General features: G+C 33.3%; 1 pseudogene; it reads left to right on the forward strand.

Moving 5' to 3' along the window:
• The first annotated feature begins 920 nt into the window (after window positions 1–920).
• LOC141511083 (large ribosomal subunit protein eL43-like) lies at window positions 921–1,226 on the forward strand (annotated as a pseudogene).
• Window positions 1,227–8,493: the final 7,267 nt, after the last annotated feature.

Genomic DNA, 8,493 nt, shown 5'->3' on the forward strand with positions numbered 1-8,493 from the left:
TGCCCAACGCCACACAGCTAGGTAACTATTAAGTGTCTGAGGCTGGATTTGAACTCAGGTACTCCTGACTCCAGGGCCAGTGCTCTATCCACTGTGCCACCTAGCCACACCTGAAAGGGAGTATCTCTTAAAAAGAATTTTCTTCAATTCCAAATTTGAGGTGAAATATAATTTGAGTGGGAAGTTTGGGGTCCAAGATTTGATTGGAAGTTAGAACATCTGTGACTGACAGAATCATTGACTCAAATGAGAAGATTTTGTATATTTTGGGGTGACACAGTGAATAGAGCATTGGTCCTGGAGTCAAGAAGAATAGAGTTCAAATCTGGCCTCAGACATTTGATACTTACTAGTTGTGTGATCATGGGTCAGTCAACCCCCATTGCCTTGCCAAAAGAAAAAAATGTATACTGTGGTTTCCATTTAATTAAACTTAGAGCATTGGTATCCTACCTTACACTTACAAACTTACTTGTGGAGTCATGCATACAAATAATATTTTGTTCAAGGGAGAGATGGCATATAGATAAAATGAACTGATATAATGAAATATATATGATACAAAGAAATATATATGATATAATAAAAAACTACTATCCAACTTTATAGGTGAAATGGAGATGATGTGATAGAGAAAAAAATGTGATATTGATAGTCAGAAGAACTGCAATCAAATATGATTTAGCTACTATCTGTGTGATATAGATTAAATCACTTAATCTCTCTTAGTCTCAGTTTCCTTGCTTGTAAAATGAGCAGATTAAAGTAGGTGACGTGGAAGGTCATAGGGATGGAATTATTGATCTACTAAATTTACTCCAGCCTATCAGGCAAATGAAGTATAATAGAAGATATATAAGTAAGTAGTTTCAATAACTTTGAAGTGCAAAATTTTTTGAAAACCATTTGATGAGCCCTCTTCAAGCTGTGGCCCTGCAACTGGCAACATGGCTAAATATACCAAGATGGTCAGAATTGTTGGTAAATGTGGAACATGTTATGGTGCATCCCTCAGAAAAATGTTGAAGAAAATTGAAATTAGCCAGCATGCCAGGGACACTTGCTCTTTCCATGGCAAGATCTAAATGAAGAGATGGGCCATGGATATATGGTATTATGGATCCTGTATGAAAAGAGTAGCTGGTGGTGCTTGGACATACATTAGCACCTCTGCAGTCACAATCAAATCTGCAATCAGAAGACTGAAGAAAATGAAAGACCAGTAAACTCCCTTATCCAATATATGTAGCTCATAGTCCAATAATAAATGGGCTAATTTGTGGGATAAAAAGCCATTTGTTGAAATTAAAGGATGTCAGATCATAAGCCCATACCTTATTTGACCAGAAGATTATCTTATGTCCTCTGGATTTTTGACAAAAATATCAATTTGAATAGAATTTGTCAGTACTTTTTCAATTATTTCTGAATCTTTATGACTTCATTTGAATTTTCATTGGTAAAGATACTAGAGTGGTTTGCCTTTTCCTTCTCTACTTTTTTGTTTGTTTTTGTTTGTTTTACAGATGAGGATTAACAGGGTTAAGTGATTTGCCAAGGGTCACATAGCTAGTAAGAGTCTTGGGACAGATTTGAATTCACAAAGATTAGTTTCCCTTGACCCCAGAGTTGATACTCTTTTATTTTTTTAATAGAATCTTTATTTTTTTATTCATATGCACATGTATATTTTTAAATTACAAGATTTCCTTCCACCCTATCTTCCCATGCCCCTACCTTTAGTGGAGAACAGCCAGGTCAGCATTATACATACATATTTGTGACAAACATGTTTACAGATGAGTCATTTTCAGTATAAGGAATTAGGATTGAGGGAAAGAGATACATAAAAGATAATTTTTATAAAATATTCATCAGATTATGGAGGGCTGCTTTTTTGTTTTTCTTCCTCTGGATGGGGATAATAGTCCATAGTTGGTCTAATGCATTTGTCCTAGGTCTCTGAACTGCTGAGAGGGACTACTCCCATCAGAGTTGATCATCTCTCACAGTGCTGTTGTTAATGTATTCAATGTTCTCTTGGTTCTGCTCCTTTTGCTGCATCAGATCCCTTAAGTCATTCCATGCTTCTCTGGAATTTGACCATTTATGGTACTTTATAGAATAATATTCCAAGATATTCTTGTACCATAACTTGTTTAGCCATTCCCCAACTGATGGGCATCCCCTCAATTTCCAATTCTTTGCCACTAAAAAAAGAGCTGCTATGAATATTTTGGAACATGTAGGACTTTTACCATTTTTTATGATTTCTTCTGGATATAGTTCTAGAATTGGAATTGCTGGGTCAAAGGGTGTGAACAGTTTTATTACTCTTTGGACATAGATCCATATTGCTCTCTAGAATGGTTAGACCTGTTCACAGCTCCACCAGCAATCCTTCCACAACCTCTCCAACATTGATCCTTTTCCCTTTTTCTCATCTTAGCCAATCTGATAGGTGTGAAGTAATACCTCATGCTTGTTTTAATTAGCATTTCTCTGATCTATAAGGATTTGGAGCATTTTTTCATATGATTGTATATAGCTTTAATTTTTTCATTTGAAAACTGTCTAGTCATATCCATTGACCATTTATCAGATGGGGAATGACTTGTAACCATATAAATTTGATGCAATATTCTATATATTTTAGAAATGAGACCCTTATCAGAACTCCTAGATATGAAGATTGTTGCATAGCTTTCTGCTTTCCATCTAATTTTGGCAGTAGTAATTTTATTAGTGCAATATAATCAAAATCATTCATTTTGCATTTTATAATATATTCTAATTCTTATTTGGTCTTTTAACAATTAGCTTCTAAGAATCTCCTAGATGGTTTGTACAGCTCATGCTCTCAGTAAACTAGAGTCAATAACCATAAGAGAGAACTAATTAGTCAGTTCAGTCAAACTAACTAATCCAATTTGCCTGTATTGACAAAATCAACCATAAGCATATTTTATTGTCCTTTGCGTTTTGCCAAAGTTCCCATGTACACATATAAATATATGTCCCATTTCCAAAAGGAATCTTGGCAACAAGATCTTAAAGCAGAAAATACAGCAACACAAAACAAGATTTATTTGATTTATTAGGTTTTAAAGTGCCTTAAAAGTTAAAGTGATCCTTATTGAAGCTATTTTTCTCACAGGTATTAACCACTTAAGTAATTCTGTTTTCTTTAAAGAATTATAAGTGTAGGATATCTGTCCAGCTCTTGCTTTCTATGACAGAAAAAGGCCAAAAGGTTTAGGAAATTAATTGCCTTTATTTATAAAGAAGTGCACTATAAAATTAGGGTGTGTCTAAAATATACATGGTAATACTATTAACAATTATATGTAGTGACAAAAATCACTACACAATTTCATTGTCCTGAGGCATATCAATAGAATATCTAATCCATCTCATACCCCAAAAGATTTTACATTGTAATATATTCAAGAAGTTGTCATCAAACCTCTACAAAAAATATGTCAAATGAGGAAAAACTCATTATTTCCCACAAATTGCAATCCATCTTTGAATAATTTTCATTGTTACGAATTTTTCCCTTATATCAAACCTATTTTTTCTTTTTACAAATCATATCCATTATTTCTTGCATTGCCCTTGTCTCCACTCACTTTTCTTAATCGCAGTTTCCTCATTTGTAAAATGTCTATTAAGTATCTTCCATGGTTGTGATAATCAAGGGAGATAACAGATGTAAAGCATTTCCAAACTTTAGCATATGGCAAAAATGCCAGTTGTTTTTGCTGTTGCTATTGGCTTTCTACTTATACTAGCTATACCCTATGATGTATTTTACTAAAGGATGAATGAAGAATGACTTTAGTGTGCAGAAATGAAATGGAGACAAGTGCACTGGGAGTATATAAATCATTAAATGTCTATGTTACTGGGTCATTTGAAGTACTTTGAGATAATTAATCATATGTCAAAATCACAAAATTAATAACTACATGGTTATACAGCTTATCTGCACTTTGCTATAAAACCGACCTTGTTTAGCCATGCTGGTAATATCTAGTCTCCATCATTAAACTATAACCTAATGAGACTAGCTTCCAAAAATCATTAAGAAATTCAAGTAAGTGGGATTGAGGTCTACTGCCTCAGTTGACAGTTAAGCATTACCTAGGAACATATGACATATTGAAACTAAAAATGGATTGTCTTCTACTCATTTCTGAATGCATTGCTGGGTGCTATTTTAAGCTAGGCAATATAAATTGAAGCTCTAATTATCCCAGAGATTGCTTCATCTTTCATTTCTCAGGCTAGTTCTTAAATTCAATAAACTTTTTTTTTCTTTTTTTTGTCTGGAGCTTTGATTTGAGATGAAAGGAATACTTAGTAGGGAAAAAATTCAAATTTTCACTGTAGAAGGTGGGTTGCTGATCTACAATTATAAACTTAAAAGTTACCTTAGTTACTGAAAGATTAAATAACTTGCCCAGGGCCACAAATTCAGTATATATCTATATACAAACCTGCAGATACACACATTTACACATACACTAGAGACACACATATACATAAATTGTAAGTGTGTCTATCTGTAGTCTTAATATATATGTAGATATGTATATGTGAGTATATGTAGGTAAATATAAATATGTTTATTTATACAATTACCATGCATATGAACACATGTGTACATATACACAAAGCACATATGGTTTTTTGTGTATATATAAATATATATACATATTCATTTAAAACTTTATCTATCTAACTATATTAGAGAGGATTTTAATTCAGACCTTCTTGGGAGAGAAACAAACAATAAACTATGTCACATTGCCTCTTGTCAGTACACTGTATTATTCAAAATATGGACTGATAAAACCTGCTTCTTCCCTACATCCCACCTTTACCATTGCTGGTCAGATTTAACCTGCATATAATTAAGGTAACATAATTACAGTTTCATTATCATATATAATTGACTTATGACCTTATGATTTAGAAATAATTCATATAAATCATATGGAATTAGGTGGTGGTTCTGTGTGTGTGTGTGTGTGTGTGTGTGTGTGTGTGTGTGTGTGTGTATGTGGGGGGGGCATGTGTGTGTGTATGATAAATCCCTTCAGTTGCCTTGGAAAGTCCCTTATCAGTCTAATGATTTTAAACACTTTAAAAAATAATTGAGGGCAGCTAGCTGGCGCAGTGGATGGAGCATCAGCCCTGGAGACAGGCTTACCAGAGTTCAGGTCCGGCCTCAGATACTTTATGATTGCCTAGCTGTGTGGCCTTGGGCAAGCCACTTAACACCATTGCCTTGCAAAAAACTAAAAAAAATAAACTCAAAGCAAACCAATTATATTGAAATAAAGATGTAGTCTTGCTCATCTAGGTTCTGAGACTCCTAAATTTAGTTATCCATCCCAGATATCTTATTTGTTGTTGATAGGTGGAACAGATAACCTGGTGAGTTATTCAATGTGAGAAGAACCTGCCCATAGCATAGAGTTTTAGATTATGAAAAGAAGAGCAATTAAAAAAAATACGTGGTAATGAAGAGAATTGAGGAATAAATTGGTGAGGATATTAGAAAAAGAAGCATTATCCCCTGAAACAATAATAAAGAAATACTAAGGAAATTCCGATTTGATCTATCCTAACTGCCACTGATCCAGCAACAAGTATTTATTAAGCTCTTACTATCTGCCAAATGCAGTGTTACATAATGGAGATGCAAAGACAAAATATGGAATAATCACTACCCTCAAGAAACTTGTTGTTCAGTCAATTCACTCATTTCTGACCCTTTGTGACCTCATTTCTGGGCAAAAATCCTGAAGTGGTTTGACCTTTCCTTCTCCACTAGATCCATTTTGTCTGACAATCATAGGTTAGACTCTTGTCCAAGATCACACAGCTAGGAAGTGTCTGAGAATGGTTTTGAACTTATGTATCCAGACCCAGTATACTTATCTACTCGGCCACCGGCTGCCCCCCAAAAGTGCTTATATAACACATTTACATATTCATAAAAACTCGACCTACCACTTTTGTCCATAACAGTTCAAATTCTACTTTGACTGGCGAAACATAAAAAGCTTACTTTAAAGGCTAAATAGTTCCATTGGACAAAAAAAAGCAAAAAGAAAAAAAGTTAAACTAAATTATGGAAATAAACCAATTTTGGGGGGGTGAAATAGATTTTGTGTCCATGTATTTTGCTTTGCAAAAGAAAGCTTGTTACATCTAAGATTAATTATTTAAGACATAGTTCCATAATCTCTACTTCAATAGATACTAAAGGTATACATATAATATATACAAATGATTTTAAATACATTAGATATGCTTGTATAATTTACACCACCATTGAAATAGCTATTTTCTTCAATATTAGCTGTCACAAGGGAAATTACCAAGCATACATACATACATACATACACACACACACACACACACACACACATACAGGCACACATACTTCTTCACTAAGATGAATTCAGGGCAGCGATAAAAAGCTATTGAACATTGTACTTTTAATTCACAAATTTTAGTCTTACTCAAGTGTGCATGCAATTAAGAGTTCTGTAAATTAAAAGGAAATTCTGTACTATATTGCGCATATCAGTTACAATAACAATTGTTATCTTATATTATTTTCTTCTCCAATTTACCAAGAACGAATTTAGAGTCAGAGAAACTGGATTTTAATCCTGATTTCCCCAATTACTGGGTAATCTTCTCTCAAATTTCCCACATATGAGTTGAACAAGGTATATTTATAAGGTATATTAGAGGACTGTTAATATACTTTGTAAAGCTAAATATAAAGTGTTAAATGCATCAATCAATAGACCAGGATAGCAGATACCAGAGGGGAAAGGGGGAACTCTCCTGAGTAGCAGGTAGGGATTTTAAAAATTCAGAAAAAAGAAATTTCAAAAAAAAAAAAAAGAAAGAAATGAAGTATTTGTATACATGGATGGAAGAATTTGAATTAGGAATCCTGGGTACAGTTTTTAACTGCTGCATATCTTGTCAACTCTCTTTACATATTAGCTTTAATATATTGAAGGAATTGGAAAAATATAATAATAATCCTTTTTGTTGATGTATGCTATTTGTGCTTCCTCTATTACAAACCCAGCATTTAGCAAGCCACCTATTTTTCTTTATACAAAGAACAGGAAATGCAAAAATATTAAGATGATATTTTTTCTCTAAATACCTTTCGACCTCATAGATTTGTGTGGTTTTCTTTTGGGGAAGGGGGTAAAGTTGGGGGAAAATATCTTCAAGTATCAGTTGTATTGCATAGTTAATGGTTTTCTCTTGGCAATTTGGAAAGACTTTTTTGATTCAAATAAAATTTATCCCTAAAAAGGATGCAATAATCCTCAATCAGCAAAAAAGAAGTGGGGTGCTGATGAGCAGGTGGTAAAAACTTTGTGAAGACTAAAGGTTGATTTAACTAAAGAAAAAAAAATCATGTGAAGCATACAAAGAAGCCCTTTCTGAATCTCTCTTTTTTTGATTAGTGGTTGTTCATTCTGGAGCTCCCTTTTCTTGTGCTCCTGTCAGAGACTACAAAACCCATTTATTTCCAATTCCACTGTAGGGACTATGTAGTACTCTATGACCGTCCTCTTTTTCAGTTGGTGACAGATGTATAACAGTCCTTCACCATGTATTATCTTCTCTCTTATCTATATACTTTGTATCTCAAAAGAATCGAACCTATCAGGGTTCAGAAATATTCAAATTTGTAATATACTTTCATATCATAGACATAAATGATTGTATATCTTTATCTTTACAGTTGTCACTAATTTTTTCAGTATATAGAAGTGATATTTGATCAATATTCATCAAATTGATATAAGCTAAGACATTTTACAAAGATCAAGTTCCTTCTGTCTTTTTAAATATTTAACCTTCCCACTGACATTCATGACATTTTTTATTGTATAAGTTTCAGTCAACTGATTACTTGTCTTTTGCTAAAAGATATTGAGAACGGTTTCTTGGGAAGAAAAATCAATTGAGCCCCCAAATTCCTATACAAATCAGTTTTATACTCTCAAGTTCTAAGAGCACAATCACTAGTGAGAAATATGATCTCATAATCTCAATATCTTCATCAGACGAATGAGGAGTTGGATAAAATATTCTCTGAGGTTCCTTCAATATGGCAATATTCTATAATGTGCTGTTCCTACCTTCAATTTTTTTATCTTTCTGTCATGCTTGAAATATTAGATATTTCAATATCCCAAGATTTTAAATTTGGCACTTCATTAGGACAGGGAATTTAATGGCAGCTCCAAAAAAAATAAAGTATTAAAAATCCAAAACATAACTCTACCAGCTAATTCAGGACTGTGCTATAAATTAACACTTGCAAAAATTTACAATATTGTATTTAAAAAAAAGTTCCTGTCGGAAATGACTGTGTCACTTTGGGCTCAAGGGCTCATTTTGATTGTGAAAACACCAAGCAGAAGTTGCACTGTG

The sequence above is a fragment of the Macrotis lagotis genome, chromosome 2 (assembly GCF_037893015.1).
Source record: "Macrotis lagotis isolate mMagLag1 chromosome 2, bilby.v1.9.chrom.fasta, whole genome shotgun sequence".
NCBI lineage: Eukaryota > Metazoa > Chordata > Mammalia > Peramelemorphia > Peramelidae > Macrotis > Macrotis lagotis.